The sequence below is a fragment of the Indicator indicator genome, chromosome 13, assembly GCF_027791375.1.
Source record: "Indicator indicator isolate 239-I01 chromosome 13, UM_Iind_1.1, whole genome shotgun sequence".
Classification (NCBI taxonomy): Eukaryota; Metazoa; Chordata; class Aves; order Piciformes; family Indicatoridae; genus Indicator; species Indicator indicator.
The window spans coordinates 15,044,262-15,068,891 of NC_072022.1; positions in this window are offsets into that span (position 1 = coordinate 15,044,262).

Here is a 24,630-nt window from a genome sequence, read left to right on the forward strand (position 1 = left end):
ATGGCCTTTGTTGTGATACACAGAGGAGATGTTGCCAGACGTAGATGTGCTAATAAGCAAACAGTTTAGTGTAGGAGCTGTCATCTCTATATGAACATAGTGATGGTCCAAAAATAAGTACCAAAGCATTTCACCTGAGTGAAAATGGTACCAATTTGAATGTTGTGAGGATCTGGTGTTCTTGGAATGTTCTTTTTGTGCCACATGTAAGACATCTGCTTTCTTTTTTCTCCTAGTGTAGCTGAAAAATCAGACTCTGAGTTGTGAATACTGTTGTGGGATGAAGCTACATCTGCAATGTCAAGGACTGAAACCATGCTCATTTATAGCACTAGCCACTCCAATCATCAAAATTATTTCATCAGCCTTACTTCAGAAAATAAAAGGTGTTTGATTTAGGTGGGTAAAGCAATATTTCAGAACTGGCTTCAACAATCTTTCTATAGCTCGACAGTTGGTGTGCCACAGACAAAACCGAGTAAGTAGTCTATCATAGTTGAAATTGGAAGCAGGCACCTTGAAGAATATCTTAAATGTGCTTCTGTTACATATGGAATTACAAAAGATAGAAGATAATTTTGTCTGGTTCCATGGCCTTCCTGTTGAACTGTTAACTCTGTCTTGGGCACTGGAAAATCAAGAGCTTGGATGCAGTGATGATTACAAATTTTTCTTGGATTTGAGTAGCTGCAGCTGATGCCCTGTTATATTTTTAAGGAATCTCTTTTCCTTTTGCCTGTGCACCAGTCCAAACTGTTTGTCAGCAGCCCATGAAAATCATACTATCTGCCCTGTTCAACTGTGCTTTAATCAAGCTCAGGACATCTTTGTGGAGCTGAGTGCTTCAGAAGGTCTTTTGTTTCACACAAGTCTGACAGAGCAGGTAGATGGGGGGGGGGAAATAGGAGGATTGTTGAACACATTCAGTTTTGTAACATTACCATGCACTATTGCTTTTCACTGCCTCCCTCTGGAGATAACAATGTTTTTAGTCTTTGATTTTATGGAGTTCAGTTTTTTGTTTTGTTTTGTTGTTGTTGTTTTAATCTGCTCAGCCTATGGACTTGGCCTCCAACTGCCTTTTCAAATAGAAGTGCTTAGTGTGTTTTTTCCATTTTTACTTTGCTGCAGAAGTGTTGTGGTTGAGGGGGAAATTATTGATTTATTACCCTCACAACAATAATAAATGATATGGCAAATGGGTATTAATAAGAATAGTAACCCTTTATTAATGCAATATGCCATATTTACAATGGGAATATGCAGTCTTAGGGCAAAATACAAACTATTTAATACTAGTTAGGAGGCAATAACTTGGAAAGAGAAAGTCTCTGAGAGCAGGTAGCACTCAGTTACAGCGGGGGGAGGCTCGATAAGGACCTTTAAACCCAAAGAGCAATGAATTAATTACTCACAGCTAGTTTTACCCGCAAGGGGGCTGCTGCTGCTGCTGTTGTATTAGCTTTAGGGCGCTCTCACATGGTGCTAGCATGGCGGATTGCTGGCAAGGACAGTTTACCACATGGTTCCAGGCTGATCTGGCTTCAGCGGACAGCGGGCAGTTAACGACGCTTCTCGTGACGGGCGCGTGCTTGGTTCCTGGGTAAACTGAGGCACGGAACGATTCTGGTGGCAAGGGGAAGCAGGCCAGGTGCATCTGGCTTCTAGGCTTGTGGATTCTTCGGCTCGCATGTGTATGGCTTGTGGCTTTATCCCAGGCTCTGGATCACGCACTCGAGGCAGGGCAGGACCACTTGAGGCAGCTTCAGACAAGATGGGTCCAGTGTGCATGAAAGCAAGGTTTGAGCAAGGCTCGAAGCAAGGCAAGGCAAGGGTGACTACCAAGTCACTTGTATATATGCAAATTGCCAGAGATCGAGCGGTCCAATGGGGCACAGAAGCTAACGCATAGCTGCCCAATGGAAAGGCATTCTGCCAGGCTATAACCATAAAAGGCAGAAACAAAGGCCTTGTCTCTGGGGGAGCAGTGGTCAGCTTACGTGCTCTCATCCCAGATAAACATCTTGTTCACCAGAGAGGCAGGAGTCCTGACCCTTTTGTTCCTTTTCCTGCGTTACCCTGTTTTCCTGCAGGAAGGAGGGGAGAGAAAGGGACCCTGTCTACACATCTTAAGGCCTGTCTGGATTTGTACTGGGCCATGTTATGGCCCTACCATGACAAGAAGTGCCTGTTCCCAGGCTAATGACCCTATCTGAACTTTATTTCTGGGTGCATGTGGTGTTACTACATCTGGATACACAGTAGGTTTTCCCTGAAAGCTTTCTTGAAACCCATTTGAGTATGGTTGCTTGATGTGGGTAAAGGTAGTAGGCCATGAGTTCTAGCTCTAGTTGTTTTTTCCAGCCAGAGGTGCATCTAATGTCTTAAGCCATGGACAAGGAACATTAACTAATTGCCTGATGGCTGTGGTTTTTCTTGATGACTTTGTTGGTGCTCACATATAGCTGCTCTGCTCAGTTGTGCAGTAAACCGTTGGACACTTTGGCCTGGGAGTTCCTTTCCTTTGGAAGGAGGCAGGTAAGACAAAAGCAGCACTCTTTAATCTCTTACGTACTGGATAAATAGATCTGTTTAAAAGGGATGACTCTGTTCTTTGGCCTGTGGCAGGAAGTTGGAACTGGCCCTTTAAAGTCCCTTCCAAATCATTCTATGATATCCTGAAATGCAGTTCTAACAAGCATGAATAGGAAGGAACTGATTGTGAAATACCCAGGGAATCCAGCTGTAAATGATTTGCATGATGTCATTCTGTGTTCATCTTGCTTTCTGTTGGGTCTTGGTTGAACTGGGACAATGATTTCTCTTCCCCTAAGCAACTAGTGATAGAGCAAGAGGGAATGGCCTCAGACTGTGCCAGGGGAGCTGTAGGCTGGACATCAGGAAAACAAATTTCACTGAAAGGGTTGTCAAGCACTGGAACAAGCTGCCTAGGGAAGTTGTGGAGTCTCCATCCTTAGATGTGTTTAAAAGCTGTGTAGATGCAGTGTTTGGGGATGTGGTTTAGTGATGGACTTGGTAGAGTAGGGTTAATGGTTGGACTCGATGATTCTATAAGAGGGCAGTGGGCTCCAGCTTACACAGTCTGTGTAGCTGGCTTCCCTACAGCTGCACTGCTTTCAGCTACTGAGGCTGGGATTCCAGGGATGAGTCTGTATATCTGGACTTATAGACAGGGCTCGATGGTGGCTCTGTGCTAAAGCTGGTGTTGCTGTGCTGCTCCTGGTGGTAGCCAGTTTGTGCAAAATTGGTTTGTGTCTCTGCAGAATCTTGTACAAAGTCATGAGAGGGGATGGGCATTCAGGGAATTACTTGAGAAAATGAAAGGTGAAGGGAAACGGTTGTTTGAACATGCTGTTTCAGCACCTCAGATGATGGAAATTGGCCTCTGCAGAATTCATTAGATGAAGCTGTTTTGTGCCAGCTGAGAATCTGGTCTGGTACAGCTGTGGTTGATTGTCATCTGCAATTCAAACTAAAGAAAATATATAGCCCCAAGAAACTATGACTCATCCTCCTTATTGCCAATGATTCCAATGTCCTTTTTTGTTCTTTGCCAAAGACCAGGAGAAGATTGCAGGAGGATGCATACAATTCAACTGAAAGTGGCATTCTTTTGCTTCATCTTGCTATCCTTGCTGTTGATAAAAACCTTTCTGCTTTTGTCCTCCCATCTCTGGATTTGCTGGCTTCTGCTAATGAGTCTTAAAAGGAGTAAGAACTGACCACAAATTAAGACTGGGCAATTCCTGCAGAGCCATCCAGACCATTTATAATATTGATCAGTTAAGCCCTATGAATTCTTCAAGTCAGTCAATGATGTGAACTGACAAGTTAAGTTATTACAGTTAAAGCCCTGCTGTGCTAACTTAATTTATGAGGCAGAGCCTCAAAACAGATTTTTAACAGTGTAGTGTTTTGCAATTTTTTTTCTTTTTATGTTTTTGTTTTTCTTCAAGATTGAAAAGAATGTTCTTTTTGAAAAACAATGTTTCCTATGAGGATACATCTCATCAAATCAGTTGTCCAGTGGAACTAGAAATAACACTGCTTTTATTTTAAATTCAGTATCATGGGCATCTCAAGCTAGAAAACCTTCTTCTGTGGCCCTGGGAAGATAAAGACAGCTTGTGTTTGTGTTATATTTTGTTTCCTTACCTGACTTGAGAGGTATTCTGTTTAGGGGTGTACTTCTATTATGTGAATAATAAATTGGAGAGGAAAGCCACGTATGGATGAGACACAATGTAAAATATGTGGATTCTGATGATTACAGCCCTGGGAAAGAGGAGGGAAAATATCTGCAGTGCTGCAGTCAGGTCTCCATTCCTCACAAAGAGCAGCAGGGCTCAAAGCTGTGCAAGTAGCCCTGGAATGCTGTGCCTATCCATGCTGGCTGTAAATGTTTGACAGTTGTGTGTTCAAAAGACAGCATAAAGGGAGGTTTGGTGTATCATGGCTATGAAGCTGATTGTGGCCCGGAAGAGTGGGAAATAAAATGAAGGTATTTGTCTCTTTACCATATACTTACATAAGCCCTCAAGTGAGACAGCTTTAAAATATTGTTGCCTTATAGAAAAGGAGGAAAACTCCTTCTGGCAGGCTTCTTTTACATATAGTTTGCCTTAGTGTATTACTTCATAATGTCTTCCTGCTGTTGTGTTCCTTTAATTTTTGTTGTTGTTGAACAAAGAGGTGATTTTGAAGTAGTAACACTGTGAACAGTGTTAAAAATAGTGATAGAAGAGATTCTAAAGTGATAGTGGATTCTGGGCATCGGCCTTGTTGCATTTGGATAAGGAACAAAGGTTCCATCTGTGACACATGCTTTCCTTGCCACGTCTACATGCAGACTGAGCAGCAATAATCTGGCTCTGGGCTGGCTTTTAGTATTTGTGGGTTGCTGGACCATGGCACACTAGCAGATAGAGGTGATCCCAGCTCTTCCAAAGACTAAGCAGCCATTAAATGATTAAGCGATTACAAGTGCAGCAGTATGAACTGCTAGATCTCAGTCATTAGAAGATGGGACTGACCTGTTATGCTTCTGATTCTGTTTTGGTTGCATTCATTTATGAGGCTTTTTTCCTCAGATTTGGTATTGGCAGAGACATTCCTTCCCAAAATGCAAATATCTAAAACTTGTCAAAGAGCAAGATTTTTAGTTTAAGTCAGTGGTGCTGGTTTGCAAGAACCCTGAGAATTAAATCTTAATTCGTCACTTAAATATCCCTGAACTTTTCAGGGGCAGTGTCTGGCAGTGTAATCAGCATCCTTATAGTCCCTTCACATGCACCTCTGTAGATGACTTGCAGAGGAAGGAGCCTGCTGTACCAGCTGAAACCCCATACTGCCTGTCAGAAGGTGTACCCGAATGTTCTCTTCAAAGTCTCTTGAAGTGGATATTTTTGCAGTCTTCTTAAGATACAAACCTTATTTTCTTGCATTTCCTCCCTACATTTACCTTTCTTAACAAAGTAGTTATCCATGCTCATGATCTACACGCTGCCTTTACATTGTATTTTTCTACTCAGCTGTAAGTGTTGGGCCGACTGTGCACTTCAATGGACACACATATCCTGTCACTCTAACAGTGTGCTAGGATAGCTGTCCACACTATCACAGGAGCTTTTTAGAGCTGATTTCATTTTCTTATTTATAGTTTGGGGATTTTTATTTTGCACTTTGTCTTTCAGGACACAAGTGAATAAAAGTGGTCATGGCACTTTAGGGCATGGTTTTGTGGCCATGGTAGTCTTTGGTGGTGGCTAGACTCTGTGATTTTGGAGTTTTTTTCCAACTGAAACAATACTGTGATTCTGTGAAGAGAAATGAGTTGCTGTCTGCCTACAGTCAACTTGCAGCTGCTGAGTTACTCAAAACAATACATATACTACATATATATTTATTTTTATTTACCAAACAGACAAAAAAATTTACTCTGATTTTTACCCTTACACTCTTGAAGGTAGTGCTGTATTCATATGGTTCAAAAGAAAATTTATCTGTAGGGGAGATTTTTCTACGGATCGCAGCGCTTCCATAGTGCCTTAAACAGTTTAAGCAATGGTATAGGACATGGCTGAATGAGCAAAACAATGGAAAAGCCAGAGACAGTCATGGTCTACACCTGATTGATTGCAGTGACGTTCTGTAATATTTTTGGCCATGCACAGAAAATGTCCCTGCAATGCTGTGATGCTCTGGGATAAGACAAAGATAAACTAGTGACGCTGGAAAGTATGTGTGCCAGGCTCTCTTAGACTCCTGAGCATGGACTATTTGAGAGGGGAGAGTCAAGTGTGGGTGTACTGAAGATGGTGACCTGTATAGTTGGGTTTTGGTGTTTGTGGGTTTTTGTTTTGTTTTGTTTTGTTTTTTTCCATTACCTGAGCAAGACTTCCTGCAGAGCTGTGTTACTGTGTGTAGGGGCAGCTTTCAAGGCAACTCCATAAAATAACATCAGCATAGCTATCACAATTTATAGTGAATCACTGGCACTAAATATACAGCATTTATTTTACTACTTCTGACTAATGCTGAGCTATATCTGGAAGACAGAATAGACAATTCCAGTTCTTAATGTGAGTGTTGTGTTCTTTTTTGGTATCTGAACCATCACATGCTCCTTTCACTTTGAAGCAATGGGTTTTATGTCATCTTAGTTTTCATCTCCATTCCCAAGTCATTAACAGAGGTTCAGGGAATAAGATTTTGGGCAGCATCTACCTGACAGACCCTGTATTTTGCTCTCATGTTTTCATGTTCTGAACTGTTCAGACTATCATCAGTCTGTTTCCAGAGTAGCAGTTGCTGCAGACACCTCAAGACATTTTTCCAGTGATCTCTGTAGAGAGGAATTCCATACGGAAGACTTCCTGTTACCTGCATGGGCATTTGATCACCAAAATAATTGGAATGAATCCTTGGAGGATAGCACTAGTTTACTTCAATTGATGATTAAAAGCATGTTATTTCAGAAGTACAATTTCTTTCCACATGCTACTTTCATCCCAGCTGCATCCAGACACCTTCATGTTACTGAATATCATCTCAGGTCCTATCAGTCTTCCTTTATATAAGGCCTCACTAAGCTCTGCTGGAACTGACACTAGTGTATTCAATCAGGGAACTGAGTCCATGGCAGTAGAGATGTTGGATTTTATTCTGCGCTTTAATATTCGTGTGAACATGGCCCTTAGTGACTGTAGGTCCCAGTCAAGGAGGAGCTACTTAGTGCCTCTCAGTTCTTTGCATATGGCAGCAGCCATGAAAATATGCTTTTTGTAGCAGCTGTACTAGAATACCTAACAATGTCTAAGCTACCTTGGCCTTGGGGGTGCCTCAGGCACCACAAACTGACAGGGTGAGTGACAGTGGGAATCACCTCTGTTACTGTGATGAGTTATTTTCCTGCAGAGAGAGAACGTTTGACAAAGGTTCTGCTGTTCAATCATCCTGTTTTCCTGAGTATACCCATTTGAAACAAATGGCAACTGATTAAAATGAAGACCTAAGTCAACTCAAAACAGATATCCCTACTCCTTAACTGCCTGCTTGAACTAAAGTTGGTCCCAAGCATTCTGGAAAATGCCTGTCAAGACCTCTCAAGACAATACCTTCTCAGTAATAGAGGGTTAGTTTCTCTTTCTGTGAGTGCATTTCATTGATTAATAATTCTCTCCCTACAAGAAAGGAAATCCTAAGTGGGACAGTGAATGAACTCCCTGTGCACTGATAGAACCTATTCCTGTTGAGGCTTTCAGGAACCATGTGTGTTGATGGAAAGTAGAACAGCACCATTTAATTCAGTCTCACTTGTCATTACTGCATTACACCTTTTCTCACTCTGAAGACTTCCTTGAAAAAATTTTCCCTCTGACTTTCAGAGGGTGACTGTGGATAGTGTTTTGTTTCCTGCTGTGACAACTGCCTTCAACAGACCTTTCAGAAAACAGAAAGAACAAATGTATTTGAAAAGAGCTTGTTTTAACTGCTTCCTTTGAGAAGTTTTTAAATGTTGCTTTTAGTGCTTAGCTCCCTAAGGTAAAATTTTCTTTCTCTTCCATTGGAAGAAAAAGATGTCCAAATGAGAACAGGCTATATAAAACTGGGTATGGGTCTTTGCCAGTTCTCTTTTGATGGCATAACTCTCAGGCAGATGGATTAATGATTCCCACCACCAGGCTTCTCTTTCTTAACTCCAGCATTTATCATTAGGCTATCTCACCAGTCCCTGCTCCCCTTGTACTGCTTATGCTGAGAGCATGGGATAGGACAATCCATAGGCATTAAATCCTAGGTATTTCTATACCTTTTTCCTGAGTCTTCACCATCTTAGGGAAATGTTAGTTTGGTTATACCTTCTGCTAGCTCCTACCTATCCATCCTCAATGGGTCATTACAAGATTGTTCCCCATGATATCCTTCCTAGTGACATTTTATATGCATACTGTTTTCCCCAGATTAATTTGCTGCATGCTAAATTTCATGGTAGAATGAATCTCTGCAGCTGAATTGGTACATTAAGCTGGGAAAGTGGTGTGTTCTAAGGAAAATGCTTTTAGACACACTCCTAACAGATGATTTTAACTGATGTTATGACTAGGTGCTGCTATCTTTCTGTTCCCAGTTTACAATACAAAGTCTTTTGGTCCTACAATCCTTAAACACACAGGAAAGAGACAGCTAATTTGCATGGGTAATCTTATGAAAGCCTCCTTTGTAATGAAGTGCAAACTGTGATTCAATCCACTGCCATAATATTGTGCCACTTTGACAAACTTTCATTTCATTATTGAAAGTCAAGGTTCCCTTATTAAACTTTTCTATTAGAACAGAATGTGAAGAAGCTCCAAAATCCACACTACTTTGCTTGGTCACTTTTATTCTAATATAATGTAAATAGACAAATAAGAGATCCCATTGTGTTAGCCAAAGGATGTTAAACATGTCCTTGAAACCAAAACTAAAATAAAGCATAATTAAAAATCTCATGGCAATACAGGTCCATGGCACAGCTTCCATTCCTGGCAGTGTGAAGCAAGGTAGTGAAGGCTGAAGAGCTATTAGGGGGCTGAGAATTTCTTTAGCAAACTGCCTTTCAGTATAACACATTCCTGGACTGTAAACTGGGCTTACCTCACAATGAGATAGTCTAATAGACAGCAAATCTCACTAACTTGAAGAAGGTAAACAAGAGGTTTCAGCTGGCAACTTGTGTCAGCCTTATTACTCAAAATGTTGGAATAAATCATGTTGTTTTTAGACTAAGTTTTTCTTCTGCTTTCCTACTGTAACTTCCTTCCACTGAACACCTTTTAACCCAGTGCTTGGTGTGGTGTTGTAGGCATGGTATTAATATACTGGTCTCAAGTTCCGATATGTATTTTTTGGTAGGCTGTGAGTGTTCCAGTGCAGTGCTTCACAGGTCTTATTTGCTCCCCTATGCCCTTATCTTTTGTCTCATTTTGATGCTTTTTCTATCTTTTAAACAAACTCATCCTTTTGATCATAGTATTGTAATCTTTGGATTATAATAATCACTTAGAAATCTAGGTTTGCCTTGTGTGTATGTGTTCTGTCATTGCACTGATTTTATTTATTTTTCTTGAGCTTTGAAAAAAATCACCTCTGAAACACTGAGCAAATATTTGGAACAGTCCTTAGCCTGTGATGAATGATATAATATCCTCATTTTCCCAGAGGCAATGACTAGTTTGTCTAACTTCTATCAAATAGTTCCAAATACTTGGCATATCTTTTTGTGAAATAAAATGTTTCTTGATATTTATTATTTTTGTGTTCTTTAGGAGGCTAAATGTGTTTTTGTTTTGTTTTTCTGGAATTGAAGTTCTCCTATTAAGTTTTGTTACACATTTTATACATATTAACAAAACAGTTAAGGAGAAATTTCAGCTAAGTGGATTGATTAGATAACCTGAATCTCACCAGTATTTTGGGTTATTTGCAGCTTTTGGTAATTCTTTTATTAACTCATTAGCTAGTAAGATCCTTGACTTTCTCTGTGGAATTCTGTGGATAAGAACAGTTCTGTGCTGGATATTAATATTACAAAACCTCTAAAGCTGGAAATGGAGTGCAAAATATTTGAAGCGCCCTTTGAAGGTGAATAGGCTTAGCTGTGGGACAACCTCTTACTTTGTACCTGGAAGCATGTGAATCGTGAACCACATGGTAGGCTCTGGTGGATGTGCAGATCTGTATAGCACTTACTCATTCCATTTCACTTGTGTTGGTTAACAGCTGTGGATTAGGACTAGTGAGGTGCTTTCAAGCACTTTCCCTGCTTTTCCTGTCTCTAAAAGAATAGAGCTGGTACATTTGTCATCTTGACTCCCCTGTATTGCTTCTGCTTAGTAAAGCTGGTACAGTTGAAGGAGGATTATTTCTAGTGGAGCATCTCTGCTGTGCCATGTTTCCTTGTAACTGCCAAGACAGATCAGCCTCAGGTGACTGGAAGCTAGACAAAGCTGAGGACAGACAGCAGCAGAGAACCTGATGTGGGTGTTGTGGGTGCTCGTCCAAGGTCTGAGATGTAATAGAAATAGAAATTTTGCCATAATGTAGAGTGGAAGCACAGATATCTTCTTGGGGCTGCTTGAATTTTTCTTTAGCCAAATGAAAATCCTCTCTTCTGAGGGCTTGACTAAAATAACAGATCATAGTATATCTGAGAAATCAAAAAGTGTTCTGCCTAAAGCCTGTTTGTTGGCATAACTATAAAAGCAGAAATTGAAAGTAGAGTGAAAAGTTAAGGGATAGCTCCAGACTTGTTGCTTATAACCAAGCTTTAATTCATCCTTTTCATCCTGTATTGAAGAGGTGGGACCTTTCCTAGATTGATTGTTTCCATTCTAAATGCTATGGAATTATTAAGCAATGCTTCAGAGTGCACTGAATTTATAACCATTATTTTCTAATGAATTCTGGTCAAACTGACAACTTTAATCAATTCTACCTTTCAGAAGTTTAAATATGAAGGAGAAATAAATAAATAACTCTTTGGCCACAAGGCAGTGCAATGTTTGGAAATGAAGCTTGAAATGTCCAAATGAGTTGCATTCATTAAATATTTGGTCTCAAGTTTGTAACGCTGACTGGGATCTCATGGAACCCAGTGTTGGCATGTGGAGATTGTCTTGGGGATTTCCTTTAATCTTCTGAGCTGACAGGGTATGAAAGATTAAAATGCACTGGATCTATCAGACTTGCCACCTCTAGTTCAGGCTAGTTATTAATGTGCAATGTGGACAGCAATACTTAATTAATTGTATTGCTGGCCAGTGATCAATGTGACAAGCTTAGCAAAGAGCACAGTTATTCATCAGAGAGTTGTCAAGAAGTAATTGCCCTCATATGCATTAGAATAAGCTGGTGTGAGAAGCAGAATGGATGTGCTTTTATCATTTTTAGGTGCAAGTGTCAACAAAATTAAAAACCACTAAAGTTCTAGTAAATAAATCAGAAAGGAATTTCTCTAACACAATCATACTACTAAGACAAAGGGTCATACTTTAATGACTTTTATATTTTAGTGTTTTAAAAGGGTTTTTTCCAACTAATTCTTTTCTGTACACAATATTTATTATCAGTTACACTTTGGTAAGGGCAGGCACATGGTTTGCAGTTCTTTCGTAAGAAAGGAAAGTGAAATAGTTGAGATGTGGTTTTGCTGAGAACTGTTCTTAAAATTATAAGATCCACAATGGCCCAGCTATAGTGCTACATGCAGAATATATTTAGATCTCCCATGGCATTCTTTCACCTTTTGTGGGAAAGCACATCAGTAACAAATTGTCAATGCTTTTCTTTCTGCAGAGGTGAAGACACACTTTTCATCAGTCTGCTGTTATAAGGATTGTGAAGAGCACAGAGGAAGTGGCAAAGGTAAGGCTGGATTTGTAATCTCTCTCCTGTTCCTTCCTGTACCTGACTAATATTAAACATTTTACATGGTAAGTCCTTTCCATTGTCTTAGGCAGTCTCGTACCTCAGCTATGGTGGTAACACGCAAAGTGGTGTCTGCTGGATGCGTGTGTGTGTGCAAGTGGTCATCACTGATCTCGGTGAGAATGGCAGGTGTTCATCTGCATTGGGTTTGAGAGGGTGAAGGAACTATGCAGCCTTCAAATAGAACTTAATCCAGCCAAGCACTAGAGTAGTGTGTGCTTAATGTGATACGTTGGGAAGTTCCCTTCTGGCTCAGGACTGGCCTGGTACCCAAATAAGGATATAGAACCCTAAGAATGAGTGCTGTGGCCCGCATACTGTGGTTTGAGTCTAACCATAACTTTTAGTTTTTTGTCTTGTGAGTGCCTTGCTCTGTAACATTATTTTCATGGAGCTCTGTGTTTCAATTTATATTTAATGCATGAGCAAACCAGACTCACTATAGACTGCACACTGTGTGCATTTTTCTTGGCTTTTGCTCTGCTTACATTGTTTCTGTGGATTTCTTAGAATCCACTGAATGGAAGGTCTGTAGAAAACCTATCCCAGAAGATATAGCTGGGATATAGCTGAGTCTATAAATGACTGTAATGATTGTTTGTTTATCATGCACCTAAACAGTGAGGCTGATTCTCCAGGACCATCGATCTAACACATTTCGTATTGCTGATCTCACTAAAAGCTACAATGGATTCCAGAGGTGGAAAGAATTGTGGGATAAGGTAGAATTTAGTTGGAAAATAGAGTGGTTTGGTAGGAAGGGATGAGCAAAGGGAAAAGTCAGTATCTAGGTTATTAAAAGGAAAGCTGCAACGTGTATAGTTTGATTTGCTAGTGGTAGTCTGGAGCCTGTATGATGGCAAGATTTGTTTAGAATGAATTTCCTTAACATTCAACGTCATTTTTAATGATCTCATCTGGAAGTTCTGCTTCTGCCTTGACAGTCAAAATGATCTCATCTAAATATTAAGGGAAGTGCTGATAGTAGAGACTAATTTATCATTCTCCTAATGCATGCTACTAAGATAAGAGAAATAAAATATTTTTAAAGTAGGTATGAGAGGTTCTTTGTCCAATTGCAAACCCACACTGGCAGACAAGGGTGAAAAATGTGATAGGAATTTAAACATCATTACTGTGATCAGCTTGGAAAGAAAATGAGCAGTGAATGTAAAGTAGGAGGAAGGGAAATTCAGTTATGGAGCGCACTGAGGCAGCAAGTGAAGGACTGTTTAAGTATTTTCTGCTGTGTCTAGTCAGGTAAGACTCTGTTTCTGGAAAGTCTCTCATGCTTCACAGTGTAAGTGTATATTTTTATTGCATGTGATACAAGGCAGCCAGCTTTTTGTTACTGACTCACAGAACAAGCTCAGTATTTGACAAAAATCTTTATCCACACAGGCAGAGGAGGGGATTGTCATAAACAAATATTCAGAATAGAAGAGTCTTTGCAGAGACCAGTAAATATTAAAACCTCATCTTTGCTTCCCCAGCACTAGTGCAAACAGTACTCAAGTCGCATAGTCATTGCAAAACTATTAATGCATCTTCCAACAAGACTGTGAACTTCACAAAATTATCTTTTCCAAGTTCCCCCAGTAACTCCTCCAAATGCAACTCCAATTAGCCACTTTCTGATTTCTGGCCTTGAAACACTTTGCCTCAATGTTTAAAATCTTTTGTTGACAATGTTTTTTCTTACAGTTTGCTTAGACAAGTGTCAGACTGGCTGCTATAGTTTCTCTTGTTCCTTGATTCCTCCTTGCCTTGGTGTTTGGCAACAATTTTTGAGGGTCGGACGTGTCTGTGTGGTCTGTGGAACACTGGAATCTAAGCCTGAGTAGATCCTGGAATTTGTTTATCACAGTAAGTTAGAGATATTTAAAAAATCATTGCAGTTAGTTTTAAAAATATCAGTTTCAGTATTCTGAAAAGTGAATTAGTTTTACCACCTTTTCTGTAGTTTGGTTTATTCTGTTCACTGTTGGGTGGAATTGATGCCTTTGACTCTTGAAAAATGGAGCAGTCATCAAGGGGAGAATAGTTTTAAGGAACAAACATAGTAACTGCCCAAGCATCAGTATCTAGCTGAAGCTTTCAAATTAACTGATGCCATCATCTGTTCTGATACTTCACGAGTGGAAGTTTTTCACCTGCAGACACAGGCAGACATCAAGTTCCTTTCTGCTTGTGTTGTGTATGTCTGTAACCAGGGGCAGGCCTGCTGTACGTGGATGTGTGTAGCGTGTGGAAATCTGGCTGTTCTCATGCTGTACTGCCTGTTCTAAACATGACAGAATCCCATGCTGAATATAGGAGGCAGACAAGTGGAAACTAAGTTCATTTTTAAGAGCTGATCTTTGTCAATTTACTTTGTGGCTGTAATACCTGCAACAGAAGCCTCATTTTCAGTCAACTGACTGGTCACAGGAGGTGCATAGCAAAATTGATTTCTAATACTGTACAAAATATTGTATTGAATTTATCACCTCTTTGTTTTGTCTTTTAATCTTTAGATTTTCTTTAACTAAATGCTATGGCTTTTAATGAAAATTTAGATTCTGCAATACATAGCTACAGATACCAAGCAGTCAGAGCCTTGAATACATACAGGGGGACTGCAGTGCTGTATTTTACTCTCAGGGTAATTGTGTGTTTATGTTTTGACATGGAGAATTGAAATTCTTCAGACACAGTTCTCAGGAATGATGTCAGGAATTGATAATGTGCCCTTTGAATAGCGAACCCCATCCAAACTTCACATGAGATTCAGAAGTAGCTCTAGGGCAATCCAAGATGCTGCATTAAAAATAATTTAAAAATCAGAACTAAAGGTCATGTGGGGAAACTTTTGTGGGGGAGCTGAAGCCCTGAAAATGTCAGCTGTGTTTTGTTTCTTTCCATTCTGCATGTTGCAGCTATTCCAGTTTTCACTGTCATGCCTGGTTGTTGCTGTGCTTTGCAATAGGTAACTCTCAAATCCAACTGAAAAATACAAGCATGTGATGGTATTTTCCATCATTAGGCAGAGGTGGCTTGATGGGCCACCTGAATAGCTCTGGATAAACCTCAGCTGAGAGACTTCTGTAGGATTCATCCTTCAGCTGGAAAGTGCAACAGAAGATCATAGAATCATAGAATCAAGAAGGCTGGAAGAGACCTCAAGGATCATCGAGTCCAACCTGTCACCCTAACCCTCATGACTATCTAAACCATGGCACCAAGTGCCACGTCCAATCTCCTCTTAAACACCTCCAGGGATGGTGACTCCACCACCTCCCTGAGCAGCCCATTCCAATGGTCAACCACTCTCTCTGTGAAGAACTTTCTCCTCACCTCCAGCCTAAACCTCCCCTGGTGCAGCTTGGGACTGTGTCCTCTTGTTCTGGTGCTGGTTGCCTGGGAGAAGAGACCAAACCCCTCCTAGCTACAACCTCCCTTCAGGGGCTGTAGACAGCAATGAGGTCACCCCTGAGCCTCCTCTTCTCCAGGCTAAACAGTCCCAGCTCCCTCAGCCTCTCCTCACAGGGCTTGTGCTCAAGGCCTCTCACCAGCCTTGTTGCCCTTCTCTGGACATGCTCCAGCAATTCAACATCTTTCCTAAACTGAGGGGCCCAGAACTGGACACAGTACTCAAGGTGTGGCCTAACCAGTGCTAACCAGGCCTAACAGGGGTACAATGACCTCCCTGCTCCTGCTGGCCACACTATGCCTGATGCAGGCCAGGATGCCATTGGCTCTCTTGGCCACCTGGGCACACTGTTGGCTCCTGTTCAGCTGCTGTCAACCAGTACCCCCAGGTCCCTTTCCACCTGGCTGCTCTCCAGCCACTCTGACCCCAGCCTGTAGCTCTGCATGGGGTTGTTGTGGCCAAAGTGGAGCACCCAGCACTTGGATTTGTTGAATGCCATCCTGTTGGACTCTGCCCATCTGTCCAGCCTGTCAAGGTCCCTCTGCAGAGCCCTTCTACCTTCTAACAGATCAACACCTGCTCCCAGCTTGGTGTCATCTGCAAATTTACTGATGATGGACTCAATCCCCTCATCCAGATCATCAATAAAGATATTGAACAGGATGGGGCCCAGCACTGATCCCTGGGGGACACCACTAGTGACAGGCTGCCAGCTGGATGTGGCACCATTCACCACCACTCTCTGGGCTCGGCCCTCCAGCCAGTTCCTCACCCAGTGCAGAGTGCTGCTGTCCAAGCCACAGGCTGACAGCTTGGCCAGGAGTTTGCTGTGGGGGATGGTGTCAAAGGCCTTGCTGAAGTCCAGGTAGACTACATCCACAGCCTGACCCATGTCCACCAGGCTGGTCACCTGATCATAGAAGGAGATCAGGTTGGTGAGGCAGGACCTGCCCTTCCTAACTCCATGTTGGCTGGGCCTGATTCCTTGGCCATCCTTCAGGTGCGCAGTGATTGCCCCCAAGACAATCTGCTCCATGATTTTCCCTGGCACTGAGGTCAGGCTGACAGGCCTGTAGTTCCCAGGTTCTTCTGTCCGTCCCTTCTTGTGGATGGGCGTCACATTGGCCAGTTTCCAGTCTTCTGGGACCTCTCCAGTGAGCCAGGACTGGTGGAAAATGATGGAGAGAGGCTTGGCCAGCTCATCTGCCAGCTCTTTCAGCACCCTAGGATGAATCCCATCAGGTCCCATGGACTTGTGAATATCCAAGTGACTCAACAAGTCTCGAACTAATTCCACATGGATTTCAGGAGTACAACACTGCTCCTTGACCCCATCAACCAGCTCAGGAGGCCAGTTATCCTGAAGTCCTCCTGCCTTACTGTTGAAAATGGAGGCAAAGAAGGTATTTAGAATCTCAGCCTTCTCCTCATCCTTAGTTACAATGTTACCCTCCACGTCCAATAAAGAGTGGAGGCTCCTCTTGCCCCTCTTTTTATCATTAATATATTTATAAAAATGCTTTTTGTTGTCCTTCACGGAAGCGGCCAGTTTAATTTCTAACTGTGCTTTTGCCTAATTTTTCTTCTACATGATCTAACAACATCCTTAAACATATCACTAGTTGCCTCCCCCCCTTTCCAAAGGTGATAAACCCTCTTTTTTTCCCTTAAATCCTTCAGGAGCTCCTTGCTCATCCAGGCCGGTCGTCTTCCCCACCAGCTCGTCTTACAGCATGTGGGAACTGCCAGTTCCTGTGCCTTTAGGAGCTCCTGTTTGAAGTAGGTCCAACCATCCTGGACCCCTTTCTTCTTAAGGGCTGTTACCCAGGGAACTTTCCAAACAAGTTGCCTGAACAACCTGAAGTTTGCCCTCCGGAAGTCCAAAGTGAGGGTTCTGTTACTGCTCCTCCCTATTTCCCTGCATATTGAAAACTCCACTATCTCATGGTCGCTGCACTCTAGACAGCCTCCAACCATCACATCTCCCACCAGCCCTTCTCTATTTGAGAACAGCAGATCAAGCAGAGCCTTACCCCTGGTAGGTTCACCTAAGAGCTGCATCGGGAAGTTGTCATCCATGGACTCTAGGAACCTTCTGGACTGTCTCCTCTCTGCTGAATTAAGTTCCCAGCAGATGTCTGGTAGGTTAAAGTCCCCCACAAGGACAAGGTCTGATGATCTTGAGACAGCTTCCAGCTGCTTATAGAATATCTCATCGGCCTCCTCGTCCTCGTTGGGTGGTCTATAACAGACTCCAACCAGGATGTCAGTTTTGTGCGGCCTCCCTCTGATTTTAACCCACAAGCATTCAACCCTTTCATCTGCAACCTCAAGTTCTGAGGCATCAAAGGATTCCCTAATATACAGGGCCACCCCTCCTCCTCTTCTCCCTTGCCTGTCTCTCCTAAAGAGCTTATAACCCCCCAGTGCAGTACTCCAATTGTGAGAATCGTCCCACCATGTTTCTGTGATGGCAACTACATCATAGTTCTCCTGGTGAACCAAGAGTTCCAGTTCCTCTTGTTTGTTGCCCATACTGCGTGCATTGGTGTACATGCACTTCAGCTGGGCTGCTGGTTTCACCAGTTTATGTGGTCCTCGCTCCTCTCCAGGGAGACTGGTTTCCACACCCACCCCCTTCAGACCTAGTTTAAAGCCCTCCCAATGAGTCCTGCCAGTGCCAGCACCCTCTTACCCTTTCTAGATAAATTCAACCCAACTTGGTCCAGCAGGTCGGGTGCAGTAAGAGTTGCCCTGTGATCAAAGAAGCCAAAATTCCGCTGCTGGCACCATCTCCTAAGCCAACTGTTGATGGTGTGGGTTTTCCTGTTCCTCTCAGTGTACACCACTGCTGCTGAGGGAACTGAGCAGAACACCACTTGAGCTCCTGCCCCATCAATCGATTTCCCAAGGGCCTTAAATTCCTTTTTAATCTTCCTGGTGCTGCTCTTTTCAATTTCTTCACTTCCAGCCTGGATTACCAGCAATGGGTAATAGTCAGAGGGCTGGATTAGTTTAGGTAACCTTTGGGTGATGTCCCTCACCCGGGCCCCAGGTAGGCAGCACACCTCCCTATGGGATGGGTCAGGACAGCATATGGGTCCCTCTGTTCCCCTCAAGAGAGAGTCTCCAATAACTATAGCCTTTCTCTTTTTCTTTGTGGCACTGGTCCTTAAGGTTTGGGGGGGCTGCTTTGTCTTTGGCATCTCCCTGATTGGTTCCTCTACAATACTCTCATCCACATTGCCCTCAGCCTGCAGAGTCTCATAGTTATTGCTCAAGGGCAGCAGGGGAGGGGAAGAGGGTCGGGGTGCAGTCCCTTTGCTTCCCCTGATAGAGACCTGTGTCCATCCTCCACTGCTCCCCTCAACTGGAGAGGGTTTCAAAGCCTGTTCCCACATATCCAACTCCCTTTCACATTCTCGTATGGTCCTGAGCCTTGCTACCTCCGCTTTCAGCTCAGCCACTTCATCCTTCAGCTCAGCTTGTGCTGTTAGAAGTTGGGTATGTCAGGCAAAATGCTAAACAAGCTGCTGGGTGTGTCAGTTTTAAAAGGACAGTTTCTGATATCTGATGTGACTTAGAGTTATTCTGAACTTGAATTGTTACAAAAATCTGACTCAACTATGTTAACTACACGTGCTCCAGAGCATGTATATTAAATATTTCTAAAGCAATATCTGCTCTGTCAGGTAGGCCTGATTATAACAGCTTGTCAGTTCCTGTTGAAACCTTCCCCCTTAAGGTCTACCTCAAATGTCTTTCCCAGTCTGTAGACTTAAGTGTGACCCTCCAGTGTGATACCAACGCATGGCATGACTGTTCACACTAGTTCACTCTGGCATTCCCTCTTTTGTTTTCTCCTGTTGAACTTCTTAATCTGTTACTATTAAGAGTTCCAGGCTTGGAAACAGGAAGAATGTGGGTTTGTTCCGCCTCTCTAGTAGTATATACACACATGTATATATGTACTACAGTTGGGCTGAAGCCCAAGCAGAACTTCATCTTGCTACTGCTATTAAAGACAATTAAAAATATTTCTATACATACACTGGGAACAAAAAGAGGGCCAAGGAAAATCTCTATCCTTTACTGGATGCAAGATGGGGAAACAGTAACAAAGGATGAGAAAAAAGTTGAGGTACTTAATGCCTGCTTTCCCTCAGTCATTAGTAGTAGAACTAGTTGTTCTCTGGGTACCCAGCCCCCAGAGCTGTAAGACAAAGATGGGAAGCAGAATGACATCCCCGTAATCCAGAGGAAATGGTTAGTGACCATGTTGCATCGCTTAGACACACACAAATCTGGGGGGCCAGATGGCATACACTTGAGGGTACTGAGAGAGCTGGTGAAGTGCTCACCAAGAATTAGGTTTTACTTCTTCATACAACCACCGTTGTGTTTTCGTTTTGGAATACTTCCTCTTTCACATTGTCATGGTAAGTAGACTTGACACCTGAGATCAGGAGCTGTCTTCTCTGCATACTGTGTAGAAATTCACAGTAAGTCTTGAATTTCGGCCAGGTGAGAGACAGCATGCAGTAACAGAGCATAGCTCCTCCTTAGGAGAGCACTGGATACGTCAGGGAGGAAAAAAGTGTTCCTTCCGTATCTAACAACAAACAGACAAGTGTCAGATATTTCTGTCCGATTTCTATGACCAAAACACAGAATATGACTTCTTGAAAGTCTTGTTTGATCAGTATGCAGGCCTGCTTGGTGTCATTAAGTCATAATTATATTAGTGTTGCTCTGAGATTAGCATTTTCCTGTAAGAATGTTCTAATTGTATACCATAGATGATGAATATAAAAGTTCTCTTAGTGGTGCCTTTCTTCTCAAGAGTTAGAGGATTTTTCTGTTTTGAAAAATGTAGATGAAAAATGTTCTTTTTTTCTGATCTTTTTATGCTTTGCTTTATTAAAGAGCTCTTGTGGTCAGCATCATGCTATTAAAAAGCCAGAAGCTGATAGCTGTGATATTTCATGTGTGCCAGAGTTTATAACAAATTACCACACTGGCTGCTGAGGCTATCTAAGTTGCTGGAAAAATGGGTTTAATTGTCCATTCTGAAGCTATTTCCAGCATAAAATAGAATTCTTTAAGTACTCATGCTCTTTATAACCCTGATTCAATTCCATTGCAGTAAATCTGATGGGAAAGCAGAACAGTAAGTTAAAAACAGCACTGATGTTTTATGGCAGCAACATGAAACTGTATGTCATCTTCAAATTAAAGTACTGGGCTGAAAGGTTTTCCAGCTGTGATGATTTGTTACTATCTGGAGATCTAATCTGCATTTTAAAAGCTGTTCTTAACCAATGGTTAGGGTCAGTGTGTGTGTGGAGATGTGTATTTCTGTATTATTCTTGTTTAGTTCTCTAACCTGTTGAGTTTTCATCTTGCTCAGATTTGAAGAGAAAGTTCCTCCTGTTTAATGAAAATTCTGGTGTGTTGCTATCACTGGTTATGTAAGCATTTGAATGACAAAAGGGGACAAAATGTGGGTTTTCCTTTAAAGGGAGTAGCCTATAAAAATCTTCTGAAGTGTTTTTAGAAATACATATTTGTGCATGTTGCCAATGTGTTCTCTGAGAATTCAATGGGGCGTTAGTTCTTAGGAGATTGGACTTGTTTTCTAGGCTCTGTTCTTAATCCTCTCATGGCCTCAAACAAATCCGAGTTTCTTCATTCCTCACATTCCTCACGTTCCTTGTCTGTGAAAATAATTACTATATATTTCTGAGAAACCACACCTTCTTTGTCTTGTGGCACTGAGCAGCATGATGTAGTTGGAAGTGTCCCTGCTGACTACAGGGGGGTTGGACTAGATGACCTTTGAAGATCCCTTCCAACCCAATGCAATCTGTCAATCTCTGACTTGGTTGTGAAGTCCCTTTTCATCCTCCAGCTCTTCCAGTGCACTTTTTCTGACAGTGTTTCATGCTGTCTTATGAAGAAGGTGCTTTAAATATGTGGCAACTGCGATTGGAAGGAGGGAAAGATGTGGAGTAGAAATGGTGTAGCAAGATAGTACCTCAGTGTTGCTCATGTTATGCTTCAAATGCAAGTGTATGGCTGATAAAGTGCTCATCAATGTTTCTTGGGAAAAAAAAAAAAAATTGCTTGGGTAGCAAATTGAGGCAGCCTTCAACCTTGAATTAAATTTCCTGTCAAACCTCAAAGGAAATGGTGTGTTTTCCTGATATCAGCTGATGGTGTTTGTGCCATGCTGTTGCCTGAGGGCCTTGGACATACTGTGGTATGATGCTGTGTTTTGTGGAGCAATTTTTTTTGTTTTAAAAAATGCTCTGTTGGAAGAGGAAGGTGTGAACTAACTCCCTATACAACACACAATGGGAAATGCTAAATGGAGGGCTCCAATGTCAGATGGAAGAAGGAAGATTAGTGCTTTGCTGTGATGTGTTCATGAAAATTTACCTATATTACAACTCATAAATGACATGAATAAAATGTGGGTTTATTTAAAATATATTAGCAAGTTTCTTTGCAACAAATTAACTTACAAAAGTGAACAGAACTTTGTGCTGTATCTTTGGATAATTTCTTTTTAAGCAGCGTGCTTCTCAGTTCCTGGAATGCATGAAGTGCAGGCTCTTTATTTGAAGATGCAGAGAATTTCACTGGCAGGAAAGTGAGTAAGTTTATCATAGAGTAACATAGTTGCATTAGATCTGGATAAACCAATTGTGATAAATCTAACAGTGATGTTAATCAAACCCAAATCTTCCAAGGTTCTTATTTAAATTACTACTTTGCCTATTCTTTTTTAGTAGTATCTGTTTAATATGGAGCTAGTAATAATTAAAAAACCAAAGCACTCTAAGAATGTGACTCTTGTTTCATCATGTAGCACTTTGTGAAGTAGCCTATGCTGAGAAATTGATGTTTTGAAGAACTGAAAGATTTGGGTAGTTTACCCAGCTGTCGATTTTTCAGGCTTTTAGACCAAGGTTGCTATTGCATGCCAAATCTTGCACAGGCTTAATTTGAGAGAGAGCAGCGTAACTGTGTCTGTCCAAAGCAGAACTGAGAATGATAAGATGAAGTGAATAGCTACCCTGTTTCCAGGGTAATCAAATTCAGTAATTAGGAGCTCAGTAATCTTGGTTCTTTTACACAGTCCCTCAGTGTTATAATTAATTCAGTATTCAGTTTGCCAGTTTGTGGATTATGTTTAGATTATCACTCAGATGTGTGCCAGCAGGATTTCCTTGCACCTGAAGGCCTTTAACTTGAGGATTATCTGGAATCTTGATTCTAATGCTAGTGACCTCTGTTATCTCTGGTCTTCAGAAAGTGTTTCTCTAATGGTACATTTACAGTGAGGAGCACAGCAGGCAGTCATCCACAGTATTTGTGCAGGTTCTGCTAATGAGTTGGGATCAGCACCTACCTTCCAATTACACTTTACTAATCTAGAAACTAACAGCTGCTGAGGGTTTTTTTTCTGTGGTTTGGTATGAATCTGATATTTCTCTTCACTATCTAAATGAAGACCTGTTGGAATGGTCTTGATTGGGATTTAGAGGAGCTACAGGGAAAATGCTGCTGTCTACCTGATTAACTAAGTCTGGACCTTTAATGTAATGGGCTTTAGAAATCAGACTGGGAGATGAGTGGGGGATGTGTTTTTTAGAGCAATCTGTGAGCAGAACACAGATGAGATATTTCTGCAAAATGAGCTCAGCTGCTTCTGCTTATAGGTCCATATCCTTGATCTGACATGAAGTTGTTGCCAATGGAATTCAGATTAAAAGCTTATTGAAGAGTTTTAAAAAGCTCCATGTGCAGATGCAGATTTCTGAAGTATAGATTGAAATCTATTAAGATACTTTCAAACCCCCAGGTATTATAAGCCATTTTAAAAGTGCTGCTATTCCTATCTTCACAAAATGTTGAAATTATAGCAAAATATTTCACCCCACATAGCACTAGTCTGGAGGAGTTAGGCACTAGAGACACTGCATTTACTTCTGCTCTTAATTGTACTTGTTCCACACAAACTTTATCCCTAATTTTCACCGGTGTAAGTGAAAATGGGATTACCAGTTGTAGGCATTAATTTGTTTCTGTTCTGTACAACCTAAAATCATAGAATCAGTCAGGGTTGGAAGGGACCACAAGGATCATCTAGTTCCAAGCCCCCTGCCATGGGCAGGGACACCTCACACTAGATCAGGCTGGCCAGAGCCTCATCCAGCCTGGCCTTAAACACCTCCAGGGATGAGGCCCCAACCACCTCCCTGGACAACCCATTCCAGGCTCTCACCACTTTCATGGGGAAGAACTTCTTCCTCACATCCAGCCTGAATCTCCCCACTTCCAGCTTTATTCCACCCCCCCTAGTCCTATCACTACCTGATAGCCTAAAAAGTCCCTCCCCAGCTTTCTTGTAGGCCCCCTTCAGATACTGAAAAGCCACAATAAGGTCATCTCGGAGCCTTCTCCTCTCCAGACTGAACAGCCCCAACTCTTTCAGTCTTTCCTCATAGGAGAGATGCTACAGCCCTCTGATCATCCTGGTGGCCCTTCTCTGGACGTGTTCCAGCATGTCCATATCCCTCTTGTAATAGGGGCTCCAGAACTGGATGCAGTACTCCAGGTGGGGTCTCACCAGAGCTGAGCAGAGGGGGAGAATCACCTCCCTTGACCTGCTGGCCACACTTCTCTTGATGCAGCTCAGGATCTGGTTGGCTTTCTGGGCTGCAAGTGCACATTGACAGCTCATGTTGAGCTTCTCGTCCACCAGCACCCCCAAGTCCCTCTCCTCAGGGCTGCTCTCCAGCCAGTCACTGCCCAGCCTGGATTTGTACTTGGGATTGCCTCGACCCAGATGCAGGACCCTGCACTTGGTCTTGTTGAACCTCATGAGGTTGTATTTTGCCCACCTCTCCAGCCTGTCAAGGTCCCTCTGGATGACATCCCTTCCCTCCCGTGTGTCTGCTGTACCACACAGCTTGGTGTCATCAGCAGACTTGCTGAGGATGCACTCAATGCCTCTGTCCATGTTACCAACAAAGATACTGAACAAGACTGGTCCCAGGACTGAGCCCTGAGGGACTCCGCTTGTCACTGGCCTCCACTGGGACATGGAGCCATTGACAGCCACTCTTTGGGTGTGGCCATCAAGCCAGTTCTTTACCATCTAGTGGATAGCCTGCCAGAGGCTGGATAGAAACATCCAAAGTTAATGTGATGTTATT